At 41.0% G+C, this 21876-nt stretch overlaps 1 long non-coding RNA gene and 8 other non-coding genes across 9 annotated transcripts; all 9 read right to left on the bottom strand.

Annotated features, from left to right (window-relative positions):
• Positions 1-15700: 15700 nt before the first annotated feature.
• LOC123106350 (uncharacterized) lies at positions 15701-18070 on the bottom strand. Its single transcript, XR_006451306.1, has 4 exons — positions 17542-18070; positions 17364-17453; positions 17000-17241; positions 15701-16538 (listed from the first exon to the last, which is right to left on the bottom strand). It is a non-coding gene; the product is annotated as an uncharacterized lncRNA (long non-coding RNA).
• Positions 18071-19175: 1105 nt separating this feature from the next.
• Positions 19176-19296, bottom strand: LOC123109118 (small nucleolar RNA SNORD14). The gene has a single exon (XR_006452412.1). It is a non-coding gene; the product is annotated as a small nucleolar RNA SNORD14 (small nucleolar RNA).
• Positions 19297-19640: 344 nt separating this feature from the next.
• LOC123109356 (small nucleolar RNA snoR77Y) lies at positions 19641-19721 on the bottom strand. Its single transcript, XR_006452590.1, has one exon. It is a non-coding gene; the product is annotated as a small nucleolar RNA snoR77Y (small nucleolar RNA).
• Positions 19722-20522: 801 nt separating this feature from the next.
• Positions 20523-20618, bottom strand: LOC123109136 (small nucleolar RNA R30/Z108). Its single transcript, XR_006452431.1, has one exon. It is a non-coding gene; the product is annotated as a small nucleolar RNA R30/Z108 (small nucleolar RNA).
• Positions 20619-20749: 131 nt separating this feature from the next.
• LOC123109349 (small nucleolar RNA Z107/R87) lies at positions 20750-20853 on the bottom strand. Its single transcript, XR_006452582.1, has one exon. It is a non-coding gene; the product is annotated as a small nucleolar RNA Z107/R87 (small nucleolar RNA).
• Positions 20854-20909: 56 nt separating this feature from the next.
• LOC123109388 (small nucleolar RNA U31b) lies at positions 20910-20996 on the bottom strand. Its single transcript, XR_006452622.1, has one exon. It is a non-coding gene; the product is annotated as a small nucleolar RNA U31b (small nucleolar RNA).
• Positions 20997-21319: 323 nt separating this feature from the next.
• On the bottom strand, positions 21320-21414 carry LOC123109303 (small nucleolar RNA Z43). The gene has a single exon (XR_006452548.1). It is a non-coding gene; the product is annotated as a small nucleolar RNA Z43 (small nucleolar RNA).
• Positions 21415-21506: 92 nt separating this feature from the next.
• LOC123109241 (small nucleolar RNA snR60/Z15/Z230/Z193/J17) lies at positions 21507-21600 on the bottom strand. Its single transcript, XR_006452525.1, has one exon. It is a non-coding gene; the product is annotated as a small nucleolar RNA snR60/Z15/Z230/Z193/J17 (small nucleolar RNA).
• A 69-nt stretch (positions 21601-21669) lies between these two features.
• Positions 21670-21747, bottom strand: LOC123109358 (small nucleolar RNA U83). Its single transcript, XR_006452592.1, has one exon. It is a non-coding gene; the product is annotated as a small nucleolar RNA U83 (small nucleolar RNA).
• Positions 21748-21876: the final 129 nt, after the last annotated feature.

Below are 21876 nucleotides of genomic sequence, written 5' to 3'. Positions count from 1 at the left end.
GCTTAGCATCCATGCCTTGTGCATCCAACTTTTTTGCCTCCAACTCCTCACTGTCCTTACCTTCCAAGTGATTAGGATCCTTAGCATCCAGGTTTTTGGCATGCAAGTCCACACCATCCTTGCCTTCCAAATCATTGGGATCCTCAGCATCCAAGTTTTTTGCATGCAAGTCCTCAGCATCCTTACCTTCCAAGTCATTGGGATCCTCAGCATCCAATTTTTTTGCATGCAAGTCCTCAGCATACTTACCTTCCTTACCTTGCAATTCTCTAGCATCCCTGCCATATGGGGCTTTATCATATGGGGCTTTGCGCAAAACTCCAAACACGACCAAACCATCACATGCTACCTGGTCCGTGACCTGCCAATTTATCCCTTCGACAATCTGACGCTTTACCTTTGGAAACATCATAGTTGTATAAATATAAGAGGCAGCAATCTCCAGAGGGTGTGCATTCAGCTTAATGAAGCGTATCGTATGTGTTGCTACTGCGTCTAATGCTGCTTCAGTCTTACGCATTATGGATACACAGTGCTCAACATGCTGCAACAAATCAACAAGCTGCATCTTCTTGTTCAGGTGCACATGAAGCCTTGAGTTGAGAGACTCACTCCTCTTATTAATCATCATGCCTAGGAAATATCTACCCTTTGTGTACGCAACAGCCCATTTGTGTCGCAGCTCGTACATCCTGTTAACCCATGACGACCTCTTGCCCGTTGGTTTTATTTTGAACCGAACCTTATAAGCATCCCATCTTTTCTCAAACTCATCAACATCCCAACGACGGTAAATGAATTCCCTAAATTGCTCCAGCTTTTCCTCGCGGAGGTGCATCACCATATTCTCCTCGATATGCCATGTGCACAAACGATGATTTGTTCCGGTCCAGACAGTAGCTATTGCTTTAGCCATTGCACCGTCCCCATCGGTGATTGCTGAAATTGGTGCCATCTGGGACATTGCCTCCAAAAATACATGAAGAAGCCACTGGTATGATGCAACTGCCTCGTCTGACACTAGACCGACCCCAAACAAAACTGTGCTGCGGTGATGGTTCAGACCAACAAATGGAACAAACGGAAGCATGTACTTGTTAGACCGATATGTACTGTCGAACACCACGACACCACCAAAGGCAACATAGTCAATGCGGGATTGTGAGTCAGCACAGAATATGTTCCTCAAATGGCCCTCGCTGTCTTTTGTGTATTTGAAAAAGAATTCCGGGTCTGCTTTTTTCTGTGCAATCATATAGGTGAGCAAATATCTAGCGTCACTGTCTTCTATCTTGCGCTTCTTCTGGACTGAAACATAGTTGTATAGATCTCGATCTATAAATCCAAGCTTGTCGGGACCTCCGGCATTCTTCTCCATTACATTCATAATCTGATGTGTTCGAAGTCCATCGACAGCATACTCGATGACATCGGCCTTTTGTGTGTCAGTCATTCTACGATGAGCCGACAAGTACAGAGTCAGGTCAGCAGGGACAAACAGATGGTTATGCTTGTCCACAAAATTCTTGACGAACCAGAGGCCACTGCTATCTTGTAGCTCAACCTGAAAAAGAGCGGGACACCCACACCGAGAAAGACCCCTCGGTGTTCTTTTTCTTTCAGTTCTGTTAAAGTGCTTAAGGGCCCGCCATCCTTGTTTGCAACACTTATATGTCCTTCTGTATGCATTTTGTTTCGGACCTGGACCTTTGTACTTCAGATCATCCTTTCTAACATCAAATCCTTTTTTTCTCGCATAGCCTACGTAGAACATGTAGGCTTCTTCCTCAGTTCTGAACGTCTTCTTCACAATCTCTAAGTATTCCATACACTAATTCAGGTCTGAACCAGCCATGCCTTTATTATCAATTCCTTTACCTTGTATGTGTACATCATCCATGTCTATGACATCCTTGCCTGCATCCTCATTATCATTATCATCCATGCACATACCATCCAATTCTTTGGGGTCCATGCCTTTGCCTTTATTGCCTCTATGACCCATGTCCTTGTCGTCCTTGCCTGTATCACCCAAGTTTTTGCCATCGTTGCCTTTATCATCCATGTCATTATGCTGCCAGCAAAAACAGATAGTCAATGTTACGGATGGATAGCATACGTTACCGGAATTATGCACTACTCTGCTTAAATAATTGATTTAATTTTTCATATCGGATTCATGTACCTAACTCAGTCCTTCAAAAGCTGTAAGTAAATATGCCCTGACTAAATTCAGAAATTTTTAATTGATTGTACTAGCTCTAACTGATGATCTCCTAACTAAATCCAAAGTCCACGAGTCCTTCAAATGCCTTGATAGATCCACCCTGATAGATCAATTATCTCCAAACTCCATTCAAAATTATCTCCTAACTAAATCCAAATTATCTCGTAACAAAATCCAAAAGTATGTCCTAACTAAATCCAAATTATCTCCTAACTAAATCCAAAATAAGTCCAAACTCCATACAAAATAATTATCTCCTAACTAAATCCAAAATATCTCGAAACTCAATTCAAAAGTATCTCCTAACTAAATCCAAAATAACTTTCTTTGAATCCAAATCTGCTGACAACTTTCTCATGCCACATAATCCTAACCAAGTCCTTCAATATGTCGTAGCTACATCCGACTTACACTTCCTTTCAATCGTAATCTCATCACAACTTTCTGAAAACATAAACCCTAATCCTCAGATGACGTATCCTAAACCCTAACCAAATCCGACCGAAATCTCCCCACAACTTTCTGAAACGATAAACCCTAAACCTCACATGACATATCCTAAACCCGAATCAAATCCGACCCCTATTGGTTCTATATGCAGAAGGGACCAGAAAAGATTTGAGATGGCTAGGCACTTACAGCGAAGATCCGGTGTGAAAAAGTTGATGCACGTCGATGAGGATGATCTGGCCTCTCGGGTCGGGGAAGGTGGCGTCCGCTCGGGGAAGGAGTGGATTAGCGGCTTGTCGGAAGATCTGGCGCCGCGACCCGACTGGGGTGACTTGCGATGGAGGGAGTGAGGGGGAGTAGGAGCAGGAGGGGTAGACACGGCGAATGCGATCGGCGGCGATCGAGGGCACCGGGGGCGATCGAGGGCGCCGGAGGCGATCGGCGGCGATCGAGGGTGCCCGAGGTTAGGGCTCGAGAGGAGGAGAGAGGACGAACCGCTCGAACCGAAATTCAAAAGAGTACGCACGATGATGGGACCTCTATAATGAAGTGCTTTATTGATGCAATCAATTTAATCGAAAAATTTAGGACGAGAATACCCCTGGACCAAATTGGGCCGATTAAAGGTAAAAAAATTAGGTCGGAAATACCCTTGGGCTTAAAAAGGCCTAATTATTCTCATCCGTTAGATCGGCCATATAATACATGTGCTCTGGTGTATTATAATGCACCGTAAAATCTCCCATCATTATACCTCATGCTCGTGACTTCTTTGTACGCAGATCTTACTGAGAATACACAATTCTTCTCCCATGTCCATACTCAGATGTCATCACACTCTACTCGGCCATGGCATGTTTAGGATTGCCTCGGCATCTGGCGTCCTGAACCAATTGCACATCCCACCTGACCCATGACAGGATCAAATAAATCAGCAACCAACTGTACCTTACGAAACCAGGCAAAATTTATCCCTTCTCTCGGCGGACCCAGTCTAGGTGCTGACTAGGCACGATTTTGACCAGTCGCCAACATGGTAAGACGACCCCACAAAACAGGCAGCCCGCTCCTTCATACTGTTTCTCTCTCGCGTTCTCCCCACACTCTCTCAAGCGGCGACGACGAGCGCACCGGGGGCTCGCCGGCGGTAGCTTGGTATTGGTGCGTGGTATTGATGGCTCGACATAACCGCACAATTATGTTCACTTCCTTTCAACAGCTGCCCTGCAATGGCTATTGGCACGATACTCCATTGCACGAGTGAACACAATCGTGCGATCATGGTCATATGTCGAGCCATCAGTACCCAAGAACACTCTGTTGCAGTTCTCTATTTCTTACCTTTCTGAATCCTGTTTTTGATGGCTTCTCATTCCTGTTCAAACAAGTGATGTTCTGCATGTGGCCATCAGCGACAACAACGACATCCGTAAGCGCCAGGGATGGCCTAATCTGTATTGCTAATGTGATGAGAGAGATATGTAATCGAGCAAGACAATCGAACAAAATGATTTTAGTCTATCCTTTATTCATGATGAAGTACATATCTCTATTATTAAAGGAGAATCGAACGTCGTGATGGTTCAACCTCCTTCCCACGCTATCGATACCTCATCCCATCCATGCAGGCACCCACGTCCGCTCTGCCCTTCCCTTCCTCCGTGTGATTAAATGAACACCGGAAAAAAAATCAGAAAACAACCGCGACCCACGCACCTCTATTATTAAAGGTGAATCGAACGTCGTGATGGTTCGACCTCCTTCTCACGCTATCGATACCTCATCCCACTCACGCAGGCACCCACGTCCGCTCGTGCCCTTCCCTTCCTCCGCGCGATTAAATGAACACCGGAAAATAAATCGGGAAACAACCGCGACCCACGCACGCAACCTTCCACATCCACGCCCTCTCTCAGTGCCCCTCCCGCTCCTGATCCCCTCTCTCTATTTGCATCTCACATAAAAATCGCTGCCGCTGCCAGCCCGCGCCCCCCGCCAACACACGGATCTGCCACGAGGGCCTACCCTTCTCCATCGCCGTTTGACGCTCATCTCGGTCGCCGTCGTGCAGCTCCTGTACGCCGCACTTGTACAATCTGCTCGCCGCCCAGATCGTGCAGCCGATGGCCGGGTGGTATACGAGTGCAACCTTGTGGGGCAGGTGTAGCCGTGGAGGAGGGCAGACGAATGAGGAGGAGGCTGCTCGCTGAGAGTGTGTCAGCCAGGGAAGAAGCCGGCCAGCTTGCCACCAAGGTATGTACGTCGTCCCCGCCATACCGCCATGCCCCTGCATCCTGGGTTGACACCATCCACCGAGACGATGCGAGGCAGTTCTCCATCTACGGGTTGCTCCGAGCGGTGAGGTAATGTCGCCTCCTGTCCATGACGACAGTGGCAGAGGAGGAGGAAGAAAGCAGCATGGGAAAGGCCATCTAGGAAATGTTAGTGTCGCCGTCATCTCTTGCAGGACCTCGCTGCTTCCTCAATCTTCACCAGTCACCTTGCAGGACAGGGACGTGGCTCTCGTTGTGGGGGAAACAGAGAGGCGGCGGGCCGAGCAGGCAGAGGGTGGTGCCCACAGGAGAAGCATCGGGATTTTTCACAACCACACTAGCAGCGGCGCCAGCTCCTTTGGGGTGAATGCAGCGGCGTCGGATGTTACCAAGCTCCAGGACATGTGCCAAGGAGAAGATCTTCTTCGTAAGCATTCTTCCTCTCATGATCTCTCAAATTTTGGTTATGTTTCCGTTATATGCTTTGGATTGGAGGTCGGCAGGTCATTCCTCCTGTCATTTCTTTTTGTCTTGTGAAGATTCCGTTCATAACCGCTACTATGCTCTGTTAGTCTGTTGGTCTGTGTGTTAGTCTCGTGGAGTAGCGGTGGAGACTCAATGACTGTAGTGCACCTATTTTGTGTTGCATAGACAGCTTCGCATTTTCTGCTCACATCGAGCGTTGCTTTCAGTTGTTGCAACATCAGATGCTCACACATGCTTATGATCCTTTGTATCTCATTGTCGATACATGATGCAGTCTTAGTGCATCAATTTCCCACGACGTAATATTAGCTGATCTTTGCTTTTGTTATCACAAGAAGTCTTAGATTCGGGTGTACACTGACAACAAGATAGCTACTCATGTTTTAATCAGAGATTCTTCTTGCATAGCCGGTTCAGCCAAAAAAATTGTCCAAAGTTACTTTCATGTTCTTTGCACCCAGTTCATTTTAATATAAAAGCTTTCTTTTGGAGAACCTCTTATAAATGCCTCTCCTGATATATAATCAGTGGGTTCGATGACAGTAGGTTGATTTAAATCATGGTACTATACACTGAGAATTATTGCATCTATAAATTTTCCGAATGAATTAAGAAAGAAATCCGTATATAGTTATAAACAGTTAAAAGGCCTGATAGACAACTGCTCCTCTTTTTATTTAATTTTGGGACTGTCTAATTGACATCCGGCTGAAAACCAATTGGGTTTCAGTCGGATTTTTCAGCCAACTAGAATGTGACAACTGTCACCTGTCCCTGTCCCTATCCCCTTTATGACCCTTTTCATGTCCCACTTTTAAACGGAATGTGTAGTTCAAACAGAAATTTAACAGGTTCATCCCCTTGTTTTCCAACCCAGGCAGAAAAACCAGCAAAAGGGGGGGAGAAAGGTAGACACACCAAAACAGCATAAAAAGAAGAGCGGGGGGGGGGCACCATCGACAAAGGCCAAATAGAGGAAAAACATGGAGGTGGGAGAACAGCAAGGAGAAACAGGGAGAAGCACCACCGTGATGGCAATTCCTCCATGATCTGGGACACCAGCTTGAAGGAGATCATGGATTCATGTCTGAAGAAGCAAAGGATTCACAGCTAAACACCCCCTTCTATTGCATTCACCACACATCTAGCAGAGTAAAACAGATCTCTCTCATGCATGTGTACATCTCAAAGCAACAACCGTGTATCGATCATTACATAGCTGAAAATACACATCAGATTCACAAACCAAATCTAAGATCATAGCCATGATAATCATGAAAAAACCTTATTAAAATTGTTAGGAAATATAACACAGTTCAAATCCTCACTTACTTGCTGCAGGGACCAAAAAATTGAACTCTGGAACTGTACTTATGGGTCACAAAAAGAACACTAGAACCAGGAAGAATACTAGGACCAAAGTAGTCTAGGGAGACATAAACAGAGAAACTACTCGAGAGTTTCTGAAAACATAACTACAGTTACAGCACATGGACAAAATAAAAAAAGATTTGGGGGAGCATGTTCAGAAAGATATGAAATCATTTAGGAAAAAATGCTTGAACAAAAAAAATCTAGGAATGTTGTATTATCAGAAAGCTATGGCTGTATTTTTAGACACTTTGGCACTGACAAAGATTGCACACTAATCAGAAACTATGATGAAGTTTACAAACTTACTCCTGTTAGAAAAGCAATGAAGCTTGGAAAGAATCGCCCTCAGCAAAATCATTGGGAACAAATTTATCGCCATCAGACTCTTCGGAACAAGCAGCAAGAATGCCCTTACCAATACCCTTCCTCAGTCTAACCATAGTTTAAACTATTTCCTAAATATATATAAATACATGGAAGAAAAAATGCCGAGAACTAGGGCATAATGGATAAAACATTACAAGGTATGTTTGTTGCTTAAACAGCCAGGCCTAACAACCCCATAACAGGTTGCTACCAAAGAGAAAGACATATCACAATCCACAGAGCACTCTAGTTATAAACTTAAAATCCAGAGATCAAGATCAAATAAGAACTAGCATTCATTACTTCATTGAATGTTACTCCAGCTACAAATAACACGGTACAGAGGGAGTAGAACATATACAGATGAGGGGATCCTACACAAAGTAACAAGTGTTTTTACGGAGGGGAACTTTTGGTCTATGGGGACATATGCACCCTATATGGAAAAAAAAATAGTAATTCAACAAAAAGTCAAAAATTCTTGAAAATATTTTTGAAATAAACTTGACCTTCTAGTGTACTCGTGAGAAATAAAATCCACAAAAAAATATCCTTTTGACTTCTTTTCAAAAAAGACAAATTTTTGGCTAAAATAGTGTGAATAGTGACCTATAATAGCAAATAAATTTTGTCTTTTTTGCTGTGAGGTCAACTTTTGTTTTTTTTTCGTTGACATTTATATATCAGTGCAAAAGTAAGTCAAGTGTTTTTGTCAAAATAGTTGTTACCTATTTTGACTTTTTATTAAAATATTAAAAAAATCCCCATATAGGGTGCATATACAACCAGGAACCAAAGTGTATTTCCCGTGTTTTTACACTGTAGTTACAGAGGAACTGAAAAGGAACCTGTCAAATTAAATTACATTGGCAGTGGCAGACAAGGAATTTACAGTGGCAGGCAAACTGTAATTACAGTGCCAGACCACTAAAATTTCAGTGGTAAGCAATAGAAATTATAGTAGTCGACCAGGGTGAAAAATCCTTTAAATGACAGTTCGAATTACATCGCTAGACCATTGGAATTACAGTGTAAGCAAACTGTAATTACAGTGCTAGACCACTAAAACTTCAGTGGTAAGCAATATAAATTACAGTAGTGGACCAGAGTGAAAAATCCTTTGTAATTACAGTTTGAATTGCATCGCTAGACCATTGAAAATACAATGTAAGCAAACTGTAATTACAGTGGTAGACCACTAGAACTACTGTGTAAATACAGTGTATTTTGTAGTAGAACTACAGTGTAAAATACAGTAGTATTAAATAGCAAATGGCAGTGAGTTTCACAGTAATTGCAGTAGATTTGCAGTTTAATTTACACTAGAATTACACTTTAAATTCAATATAATTACAGCTGAATCCTGGTGACATTTTACAGTAGATTGAGAGTGTAAATACAGTAGTATTGCAGTTGAATTAGAATGTAATTTATAATAGATTTACACTGTAATTTACAAGTAATTCTACCGTATGAATTTCCCTAAGAATTTCACTGCCACGCAACTCCCTCTTCCTAACAACATAAATACCCAAAACTAAAGGACATATCACTGTAAAACATCCACACACAAACCAGAAAAATATAGAATGTGAAGGGATAGTTTGTTCCCCAACATAGACAACATGGAGCCTATCAAAAGAAATTACACATAAACTGGAAAAATAGAACTAACAAAAAATATTAGGAAACTTTCCACACACTCTACAAAATACCAAAAACTCATATTAGCAAATAAAAAAGAATGACAACAACAGAATACCGATAAGCAAAACAACAATGAACTAAAATGACTAGCAGTTCCAACTAAGCATAGCTCTAGCATAACAGCGAAAGACCAAAAGCATACTATAACTACAGTGAACATCACACTAAATTTCCACTATGATTTACAGTGTAAATTTACTGCTAAAATAGGTAATTACAGTATAAGTCCACTAAGATTTACAGTGTACAAACACTGATGAGATAGAGTAAAATGCACTTAAAATCCCCTATGAATTGCAGTATAAATTCAGGGACATGATAAAGTAATTACACTAAAAACAATTACAGTGATACCACACTAAAATTCCATGAGAATTTACAATGTAAATCAAAATCACAGAGATAGAGTAAAAATACACTAGTATAATTACACTAATAAGATATCTTAATTACACTAATAAGATATCTTAAAATCTTTAAGTGAGATACTCTATGAAATCACTGAAATTACAGTATACATACAATGAAATGCCCAGTATAGTTAAACTGAAATTACAGCATAGTAACATCGTAATTACACTGTAATCATAAATTAATTTTACTATAATTACACTGTAATACCAGAGCAAAATTCATTGGAACTACACTAAATCTGCTGTAAATATGAATTGTGACGACAGTATAAATGCACTGAAATTTACACCGAAACAACACCTAAACTCCAGCATGTTTAATGTGTGACCAAGCGACTCAGCATGTGCATCCAAACAACAAGGGGCTGTACATCTACAAAAGCTAGCAGAGGACAAAAGGGGACATACAAACTTACAGTCCACACAAACCACAAACTACATTCAGCATCTATAACCAGGGGCAAAATCAGTTATATTTGTCAAGGGGGTCATCTTCATATAGTGCATGTATTCAGCCCTGAATACACTTTGATTACCATGAATTTAGTACTAGTTTGACATAAATCCATTGGGGTCATTTGACCCCATTGCCAAAGTGTAGCTCCGCCCATGTATACAACCGAACAGGAGGGATCCACAGCAAAAACTACAGGAGGGATCCACAGGGAGGATTGAACACATTTAGGAATTCAACAACTACTTCCAAAATAGGAGGGTTCCACAACGACACCTACAAGAGGGATCCACATGAGGGAACGGACACATCTAGGACTAGGAGCTACTCGTCACAGTGACAACTAAAGCGCGCCCAGAAGCACAAAATCAACAAAAAACATGAGGGATCCACCACTACAAATACATCCAACCATACACCTGAGACACCTGCAGCATCCAAAAACATCTAGGATCCACCGCTGCACAGGGGAATCATCTAGGATTCGCCGCATCTACCAAAACTCGAACAGAAAAAACATGGGGGTGAACACAGGGGGGAGGATACTTACAAAATCAACCACATGATGGATGGTGGATGAGGAGGGGGACACAGGGCTCGCAGACTAACACATGGGAATGGGGAGGAGCGCCGCGAAATCAAGCGAAGCAGAGACGACAGCGCAGCCGGATCACCACAGGGATCGCCTCTTCCTCTGCGAGCGCTTGAGGACAAGCAAGCCGGGCGGGGCCAGGGGGGACACCAGACACCCAAGCACCGGCTCGACCTCGAGAGATCAGTGAGTGAGATCTCCAGCCGCCATGGCTCTCTGCCTTCAACCACTCGCCGCTCGAAATGGGAACGAAGACAAATGAGCTAGAGGAGAAAAGGAAAATTAAAAAACGGTTAACGGGTCTCCAGGGGAAGGTTGCGGGCCCGATAAAAGAACAATCCACCTCAGAGTTGCAAAAAAAGAAGAGGAAAGCATGAATCTTGACAGATGGATCGGACGGACTAAAAAACGAATGAAAACGAATTAATTTCATCCGACTGAAAATGAGCAAATCTGTTAATTTTTCAAGTTTCTGGACAGAATATTCTGAAACATGTTCGTGTTACCTGACATGTCTATGAATTTATGAAGAGATACGTACATGTATGAAGAGATTCATTGTACTAACTGAAGAAGTTCTGAGCTATCATCTAACTTAACTATTGCAGATTTATTTATATAGTCCATGTTTTATTTCTTCCTTATTAACGAATGGAGTGGATTATGAGATCTCCGATTTCAATTAGTTTCTTGGTTGGTCAGCTTAAAGTAATTCGTTTTATTGTTCCAGCACACTCAGTTTCTAGCATCAGCGGCCCTGTAGAGATCACCCAGGACTTTTGAACCCGCAAGCATTGCACTTGCCTCAGCCTCCATAGCGTCATAGAAACTTGGGATCCTCTGGCTGGTGGACAAAATGACCGTTCCTTCACCGTCCCATATGACCATACCATGGCCCCAACATTATCCTGCACGAAGCCTCCATCCAGCTTGAGTTTTTTTAGCAAGCCCCTTTGCGGTTTCTCCCATGAGCACTTCTGTCTTGCTGGTGGTGTTGGGTGCCGGCTTGGCTCCTGGAACAAGGCTTGTTTGCCTTTGTCACCAGAATCCGAGATCACAAGCTGCTCTTGGTGACAGCCCAGTAGCGCAGAAGAAAGGCTACTAGAGCCAAAATTGGCGATGTACAAATTATATTTTGTATGGTTTTCAATGTCCTTTGGAGTGAAAGGCAGTAACTGCAGAATGATGTTCAAATCATATATCATTTGTTTGTTTATTTAATCAGTTTCGCTTTCATTTGATTCTAGGTTCAGTTTCGAGTCAGCCTTCTAGATCAGAGTAACTGAAATTGAGGTATCATATTTGGTCAATGATTGTAGTGTCAAGAAAGGTGGGCTTATGCTATTTCAATCTTCAGCTGCGTGTATGAATCAGGAACAAATATAGTTCAAGTATTCTGAAGTGAGATGCGTTATTGTTGTTTCGTTCCTTTTTCAATTGTCTGTCACATAATTTTGTTTCAGGATCGTATGGTGAAATTGTAAGAGTCAGTTTCATTTGTAGGTATCAATACCAATAGTGCCAACTGCAGACATATGGATGATTTTGTCTCTATAATAGCCTTGCAGAAGGGACTGCAATAAAAGATACTGTGGCAAACATTACGTCGTGTGTAGATATGGAGTCAGCTATGCATTGCTACTGCACTACTATGACTGCACCAACCGAAATACCAAGGTACGGTTTCTCCAGAATTCTACTGACAACAGAAGACTCAGCTTTTGCAATTAACTCTGCTCATCCAAGAGGCGGGCAACGAGATCAGATATTCGATAGCCAGAGGAGAGAACCATCACTCAACTGCCAAGCAAATATGAGCATGTGCATCACAAGTTTACGAGCTCTACATTTTACTTTTTAGCTAGCTGCCTACCTTTATAACATGTACTATAGCTACAACATACAACGAAAATGACTTCCTGAAGAACATGGAAAGGAAATATACCCCGCAAAAAAACATGGAAAGGAAATATACTGTATTTGATATCTTTTGAACTATATGCAAGATTCACAGGTTACAGTATAACGCCTACATCTCTTTAGTCAAAACATATATGTGTGATGCGTAAGCAATTGTTGTTCCTACAATATTTGTCAATTTTACATTAACCTGAACATGTCCCAAATAATTTGATTAGCCAATAGTGGTGTAAGACAAATAATTTTAGTATTACTAAATGAAGTACCATCCCTACATCAAGACTGGATACAATTCCCACATGAGGAACCTTCAACGAATGCAGCCCAGTTTAAGTCTTTTGCACTCTTTTTTGGATGTGCTATTCTGTCCAACAAGGAAAACAAAATGCTAGAGCGAAAGTAAATTTTCAGAATTCAAATCACATATTGTCATGCCCAATGCATATTTCTAAAGTAGAATAATTGTTTTGTGTTCATATTTTTTTTTATTCCGTGGCAACACACGGGCATTCGGCTAGTTTATACAATGGGAAAAGACATGATCTCTGGGAGGCATCTGTTCACGATGAAGTAATTGATTAAATACTAACAATGTTGCTGATAACTTGATGAGAGAGATGCAAGGAACCACTGTGCCGGTTGCCAAGCATATGCTCCTGGTTTTAAAATGTGTTTTAAACATATTTTGAAATATCACAAAATTCTGAAGAAAAAAAAAAGATTCCCGCGTACATCTCGACATTCTACGTGCACACAAACTCGTTTCACGGAAAACCAACAACTTTTGTATCACATGTAAAAAAGACAAAATTTAGTGTTAAAATAGGCTTTTCATGAGACTTTTCTTGTCTTTTTTACACAAGCGTATAAAATGTCGGATTTTCATGAAACTTGACGAGCGCACATACAATGATGAGATCTACACATCAAATAGCGTTTGTGTCAAAGTGAATTTCTCTTATTAAATCGCCTTACCGATCCATTCTGGTGAATTTTTTTATGTGGTGTATAATTTTTTGCCTGTTAACATTTCTGTTGCTTAATTAATAATTGCTTGGGTGTGAATCGAATAACACACTGAGAGACAATGCTGGAAATCAAAGCAATCAATCCAATGAATTGTGACTTCATCTCTATGATATACGTAATGATTTGGTTGGCAGTAATCAAAGCAATCAATAGTGCATCTCACAGCCTTAATGAATTTTCAACTTTTTATCTGAAATGAGGTGTTGTTTTATTTTGATCATGGATGCATGATCCAACCAAGAAGATCACAAAAACTTCCAACAAATAATTTCTGAAGCAAATAACTTTTCTTATAGAAATTAAAACAGTTGTGAATTTACTCCTTCAGCCTGAAAACCCACCAGATGTTAGATGCTTTGTGACAAATCAATCAAGCTCTTATATATCTATGTAAAGGAAGGTATAAATTTTCCCTCTATGATAGAGGTTCCCATTGTGCTTTGCTTGCACATACAAAACAAACATCCAATCAACTCAAAACAATGAACACGTCTTGTCTGCATACCAGAATTGATAGAAAAGAGATATAATTCATCAATTAGGCAATGATAAGCACACCTCTTTGTTATTAAACCACCATGAATCATATGGTGAGGGAGATTGTGCTGAGTATGTCTAACATCTCCGGTACTTAACACTGGGTCAGTCCGCGAGCATAGCTTGATGCCGATGCGAAGTAAACGCTAAACCTAGTGCAAATATAGACTAAAGAGATGCATAGATCATGTAAAAGATTATATAATAAATAATGAGCACATTAAAGGAATGGTGGCGCGGGATAACAACCCAATGATGCAAAGTATTTTAAAAGGTCTTTTTCTTTTCATGCCCCATATATACAACTTGTCCCTCTGATAGTAGTAGAATGTCATCAAATTTGAACCTCTCGGCTGGTGTATTGAGCACATCATAGTGTGCCCATCTTTTGCAAGCTCCATCACTTTCTCTACATGGAATGCATCAAAGCCCATGAGGAAGCCATAAACACGCACAAAGTTCATGGGGTTATCAGTCCATGTTTTATGGTAAAGTTCCTCTGTAGGTCGAGCTACATGGAACCTCTTATCTTTAGTCCTTCAACATTGCTTTGAGATCCGTACTCTCCAACTAACTTGCAACAAGAAGATTTTTCTTTTTTGTTTCTCTCAAATGAAAGAACATATGGACTTCAAAATTTGCAGATCAAACAAACTTTACAACTTCAATGTGTGAAAAAACTTTCAGATTTTTTGGACCAACATAAATATACAAAATGAGGATTTTTTGATTAAAAAATTAATTTTTAGCATTTTAATGCATGAAAAAATCTGAAAGTTTTTTTCCCACGTAGTAATTAGAATGTTTTGTTGTCCTACAAAGTTTGAAGTTTATACGTTGTTTCGTTTGAGAGAAACAAAAATAAAAAATGTGCCTGCATGGATCTCGATGCAAAAATGGATGGCTAAGATAAGGAGTACCATGTAGCTCAAGCTACACAAAACCACACTCTTTATGGTCGTCATACAAACTGACAAACTGATTAAAAATATCCTTGCACCTAATACAATATATTACGAACTCAGAAAAATGCTAATGATCATGAAATTCAATATTTCAATGGGGAATTTTTCAATTAGCCCACTTAAAATGAAATGATGCAACAACAGTCTATCTCATTGCCTTCATGGGATTATAGCTTATTTACAGTCTATCCCATTTGTTCTTATAAGCTCAAGGAGATGGGAATACATGCTCACATGGTATATTTCGCCAAAGAGTTCAATTCTCGCCCCTCAATGCCAATTAACAAGTTAAACTATGGTGTTGTTAACGATAACAGAAACTACTTTAAACTGTTATTCAAATAAAGTACATGTAAATCTCTCGGTGTTATCTTCACCCGTGCCTAACAATTAACTTTGTATGTTAACACAAAAATATCTGTATGTGGCATCATATATGCGGCGACACGCCATGCGGTTGAAGAAACGATAGTGCATATTTTGTAGTCCGTTGACTGATTAGTTGTAGCTAAATGTGTGTCTAATGCTGGGACCTAATAACAAAGAAACTATACTCACTTGCATCATTTTAGGTACATTTAGTTGTGATAGTGAGTGGTAGTATAGGAAAGTAGAAACCATATATTCACGTTAATCCCAAAGAGACGTTTCAATTAGTTTCCCATAAGAAAAAGAAGTGAGTATGTCTCTAGCTCCTTAACTGAACACCAAGAAATCAAAAGCAACAACCTTCTTGGCATCGTCAACAGATATCTCACAAGTGCTGACAGGAAGAGCGACACAGTTAGTCATGATCCAACAGCTATCAAAACTGCAGTTCCAATATAGCTTCAAATAAATTTCAACATTTGAGCAACGTGACTCACATTCTGCATCTAGCCATTGAACAAAGAAGCATGCATCACAGTCCTCACCCTGTATTCCTGTAATAATTGCTTGACTTTTATCTCATAGGGTTGGCTAATATATTCCTACCAATAATTGCACGATAATCCATCACCAATTAGTGCTTGAAACATAAGAACTTGTTTGCCTTTACAGTAGCAGGGCTACGGCTCTAAATGCTCCGAGTAGCTAAGCATTCTTATGTACAAAGCAACTATGTGTCAGGTTATAGTCACATACATGGTTCAGATATACCTGAAAATGTGCAATCACCTGTATACTGAACAAACTACTCACCTGTATACTGAACAAACTACTAGCACATTCATGCATCTAGACTCGAGTTTTCTGTGGCAGTACCCATCCATGAGCTCGGAAGACCCTGTTGAGCGATGGATACGAATGATGAAATCTGATTCTACACGTGCCATGGTGTGCATCTAGTCTTTTTTCTGCTATCAAAAATGTTCATTGACACCTGCCAAGTGTAGCATTGAACTCAAGATAAAGAAAGGGCAACATTGAAGCTACATTAAACATGTACATTTGATAGAACTGAAGCTACTATATGAGCTCGCCACTGCATCTAAATGACTATGAACACTTCATTGTCAACGATAAAAAATAAGCGTTTAGACCAACAGAGAGGGGCAGCCGGGTTCAAATCGGCCTCGCCATTCTGCCACCCGCCGCTGCCGGTAAAGAACTACCAACCTTGCCTGGCGCATAATCAAAGCCTGGAAACCCATTTACCAAATTCGCAAGGTCGCTACTCATGCTCTGGCTCCCCTGCTTATTCTCCTTCCTCGCAACCTTCTCTTCCATGCCATCCACTCCCCATCCGCGCTCACCAAGCTCAACTATCCATCATACAAAAATGGTCACCCCTAGTTAGGATGGCACTACATAGATACTCTATGTATAAATAGAATGATTTATATATTTGGCAGGTACAGGATTAGAGGATCCACCACAAGTGTATTGAGATTCTGCCACATTATACTAAGGAGATATTTTAATTAACAATAGCACTTGCAGCAAAAGAACAGGGTGTACTTTGGTTGAATACGGAAGTGTGGAATTAAATTTATTTACTATTTACTATTTAACCGTTTTGGTTTCCAGGTTGCTAATCAGAAATGCATTAAACCCAGCTAATCGAATCTTTACTTGACACTAAGAAAACTGGAATCCGGTAAAGTGAACTCATTTGATGGTTTTTCTATGATGATAAATGAATGACTCTGAAGATATGAAACTGATCTGAAACTGACAAACTCTCTTGCATGACTGTTCTAGGGCATTCTCTTTTTAAACATACCCAGTCACCAATCTGAAACAGAAGACAATAGCCTGGGCTGATTTTGATTTGCCTGGAAGTCATCAATATTAATTTGCCTGGGCTGATTTTGATTTGCAAATAAGAAAAAGATTATCCAGTTACATAAATACATAAATAGCATCATAAAATACATGGTGCACATCATGTTGGCATCATGATTGTTAATACCACAAAAACAGTGGGCATAAAATGGTATCCATCCACTGAACTGCTTGCTCCAACTGCAAACAGAAACCAAAAAATACTTTTAGCCCAACTATTGAACAAAGCACACGTCTACAAAATAGTGCACCCATGGAACAGAAAGCATGTAAATACAGCATCCCTTATGTTGGTTGCGTACCGAAGAAAGCAGGCGTCTTTATCCACATTAGTTGTACCTGGGCTCTGTCCGGTCAATTGACCGAACACCTTGCAGGCGACCTGGACACTGCTGTTGGAACATGAGAACCGGGTCAGTGAGCTCGCAGGATGAGGTGCAACCTGAACACTGGTGCTGTAACAGGCAAACGATGTCAGACCGGGGCGGTGAGCTCGCTGGATGAGGCCTCACCGGGCGGAGAGGCTGTTGGGAGTTACTCCTTCTGATTTACTCGTCATGGTTAGTTCAAATTTGAACTAAAACCACAACGAGTAAATCAGAAGGAGTAGGACACAGACGAACCCAGCAGCTAGCACACACGCGCGATGAAGCTACGGCGCAAGCTTGAGGAGCCCGTGGCGCAGCACAGGCGTCGTGCATGAACTCGAAACGCGGGCGCGTTGGACAGAATCGAGGTTAAGAGCACAGGCGTCGTGCATGAACTCGAAACGCGGGCGCGTTGGACAGAATCGAGGTTAAGAGCACAGGCGTCGTGCATGAACTCGAAACGCGGGCACATTGGACAGAATCGAGGTTAAGAGCACAGGCGTCGTGCATGAACTCGAAACGCGGGCGCGTTGGACAGAATCGAGGTTAAGAGTGCATGAACTCGAAACACGGGCGCATTGGACAGAATCGATGTTAAGAGCACAGGCGTCGTGCATGAACTCGAAAGGCGGGCACGTTGGACAGAATCGAGGTTAAGGGCACAGGCGTCGTGCATGAACTCGAAACGCGGGCGCGTTGAACAGAATCGAGGTTAAGAGTGCATGAACTCAAAACGCGGGCTCGTTGGACAGAAGGGAGACACGGCAAAGCGGTGGCACGGGATATGACCAGTTCCTTTGAGGTGAGAGAGGTGAGAGGCCGAAGGATAGCCACCGTTCAAGTGAACAGACCTGAATAAATGCAAATCGCCAATGCGTACACGCTCAGGGCATGTCAGCACCTCATTGGCCAGGTTTGTACTATGAAAAAGTCAAAAAACCAGGTAATCAATTCTGGCTAGGTTTAGTATATTAATAACTGGCGCAGGGTATTGATGGCTCTTGCGTTAAGTCCAGTCATCAATGCCCAGCAGGGTCTATTTTCCTGAAGCGCTGGAAAAACATTTTTATGCGGGAGGTGCACAATGAACATCTATCGATTTCACTTTCTATTGACAAGTTAACAGGATGCCAAGGGAATCTACACTTCATGGAAACACATCACCAGGGATCAGTTGGCATTTGCTTCCAAAAATACTACGTTGACAGATAAAATTCAGGCTTCAGAAAAATAGTGCTCCAGGAGCAATATGCTGAGCCAAAGCAAACTTTATTAGAAAGGGACTCAAATACATTAGAAATGTTAACCAAAAATAAAAAGAGCATCCTCGACCAAACAAGGATTCTGGTAGTCTTCATGCACACACCAATGTCTACAGAAAACGTAAACAAACAGCAGGATATCTGATCGATGGTCTTCTAACAAGAAGCATATTCCCCCTTCTTTCGTTGCCATTCATTCAGGTGGCAACGGACGCTTTTTCAACATTGCTGATAGGCACTCACAATGCGCGATTGCTTCTCAATAATTGATCACTAAGTTTCGACAAAAAGAAATCAATCACTAAACAAAATTATGGTTCCAGCCATTCAAAGGAACGATGTAGCAGCACTAGCAAAAACACTTTGGCAGCAACTCAAACTGTAAACAAGCCTTTCACTGATCTTCATTTGCTATGCAAAGAACCAAGCAGTGAAGACAACAGACTAATAAAGCTGAAACAAAGACAAAATGGGGATGTTAACAAGGCTCAGACATCCAAGGAAGGAATTAGCAGCATTAGCTCTCAAGCCTGGCTGGGCGAAAGCTCTTAGGCGGCGACTGCGAATGTTTTGAGAAACAAGCCTTAAATTCATCATCACTGCCATACAGTTTCCCCAGTTTATCAGACCATATGGCATAATAAATATATAGATCTATAAATCAATAAACACGGTCTCAGGTACATATATATCAACATATGAAAGCATCTTCGATCAGTATTCAACTATTCATAGCAACAGGCAAATTTATACACAAGAGAATTAGACATTGCAAAAAAAGGCAGAGCAAAGGACACAGCTGAATCAAATCAGGTGTACACAGAGATTACAGCCAAAGGACCATCCCCACTTCAGTGGTTATTAGTGGCTGTTGTATCAACATAAAAAGCAAAAGACGATACGGAGAAAACAGAGCAAAGCACACAGCCAGAAAATAAAACAGAGCCAAATTTAACCTCAGAAAGCCGCAAAAGTATCATCATTCTGTATCTGACGGTAATTCCAACATAAAGCTAATCATCATAGGCATCAATTGCATTCTAGCCGCATAAAAAAGGCAAGGTGCAAGTGTTGGATAACAGTGAAAAACAAAAAGAAGACCATTGGGCCGGGGAAAGCTAATCATCATAGGCATCAATTGCATTCTAGCCGCATAAAAAAGGCAGGGTGCACAAAAACATCATTCGGTACCTTTCAATTCCTTTGAATTTCTTCTTCTGATCGATCCAATGGTTCGGACTAGGACGCATAAACCCGTAAGGGAGATTGACCCTACCTAAGTATTTTCTTAGATAGAAGTGGTTGGTCAAGTGTGAGTCACGCCGGGGCGGATAGACCCACTTTTTTAATAGCAACGCCCAGAGAGTTTCCACGGGTGTTATATCATTTCTTCAAATAAGGAAGAAGTGTTATCTAAGGATTTCCTTCCATTCTTCCTAGTATGGAAGAAGTAAAGAAAAAGTACTGTGTCTATCTATACAAAAGGGCACTAGTTTTTTCTTTCAGTTTCATTGATAGCATAAGAGTACGCTAGCTAGTGGAGCCTGAAAACACTTGCTTGCGCCCCACCCCTATGGAAACTATTGCCTATGCTTGCTGCTCGCTCAGTGTCAGTAGAAGGGAAGGAAAGATGGTCACCCTTTTTAGGAACATGGCGAGACTTACTTATGACTGTTGCACTTCACTCGCTGCTCGTTCATTCACTTGCGCATGAACTCGCTGCTTCGCCAGAAGCAAAATCCCTAATCACAATCCAAACAAATCTGTAAACTGGAAGTTAAAAGAAGCAAACGATCAATAACAGCAAAGAAATATTGTTCAAGACACATAGTTGCTCAGTGGTGGCAATATTTAATTGGTTCGATTCTGCCAGCAATGTCGTCAATTCTTTCAGAAGAGGGAGCTTGTTATCCTCATCGCAACTATGTGCACCAAAACAAACAAAAAAACTAAACAAAACTATAGATAAAGAAATGAGCATGATCCTTCCAACAAAAAGAAGCAGAAAAGAGGGAACACGAGAAAAGAACAATGAACTGATTATAAAACCAGGTATCGGATGGCTCAGTTCAGCGGGATATTCGGCATACAAATTAACTCCCAAGAGAAAACCTGTGATTTGGTCTGTTGAGCTTGAATATTTGCAAATCGTCACTGCCATCACAGAAGGAATAAAAGAAGTCTGAAAGAAAACAGAACTAACTGGAAGAAATAACTAGAGTCAGATTCATAAGTATGTCAATCTGCATAGATCCACCGATGGTGGCCCTAAGCGTGGAGCGACAAATATGTAGTCATCATCCTCAAAAAGGTTTAAAATCTCACTGCTAACATCAAATATATGTTGTACAATAGCAATCAAAGTCAAACAATTAGAAGAACTGATACACTTTTGCAATCGAACTGCCAAAAGTAAAAAGATAAGAGCTCAGTAAGAACGTAGCGATTGATAATCACACCTAGATGATCATATTTATTCAATTGTCTCATCACTGCTCAAATCCAAGCAAATAAAAAATTCACTATTTATTATTCAAATGGAAATTGCTTCTCAAGGAGTTTAGTTTAATCATAGGACAAACACCATAAAAAGATTGGCATGTCAAACACCGATAGTAAATGTTATAAGGACTCAGAATATGGGTGGTGATATAGCAGGATGGTCGGCAAGGCAATAAATGCCAGTTACGACGAACGAGACCAAATATCAATCTTCACCGTCCTCTAAGTTTGATATTAATGCAGGATTGTCCTTGTAAAATGCAAAACAGAGCAGACAAAAACTGGTTTGATTCTCATAAAAAAGGTGAGGATGAAAGGTCGTCAGATAGGAGCGAAAGACTATTTTTGTTCAAGTAATCATGATTTGATCATATGAACTATGCACTTGTAATCATCATTCGACATAGGCAACCAGCATTCAAGAGAGAAACGAAACAAAATCAAAGGAAATAGAAGAACTATTCCTGGAATTATGATGCCTCAGAAGGAAGGCAGTAGGTTATGCAATCATGAGTGATTTCATTGAGAAAGGTTCACACTAATCATCATCAGCATCATGCAACCACAAAAAACATCAAATAAACTACAGATACATAAATGAGCATGATAACGGCCTCATAGAGAAGATTAGATTGGTCCACATGAAGAAAATTCGGACATATGCTTGTCTATTAATTTATATT

Source organism: Triticum aestivum, chromosome 5A, assembly GCF_018294505.1.
Source record: "Triticum aestivum cultivar Chinese Spring chromosome 5A, IWGSC CS RefSeq v2.1, whole genome shotgun sequence".
Taxonomy (NCBI): Eukaryota; Viridiplantae; Streptophyta; class Magnoliopsida; order Poales; family Poaceae; genus Triticum; species Triticum aestivum.
This window is presented reverse-complemented; position numbering and strand designations above follow the sequence as displayed.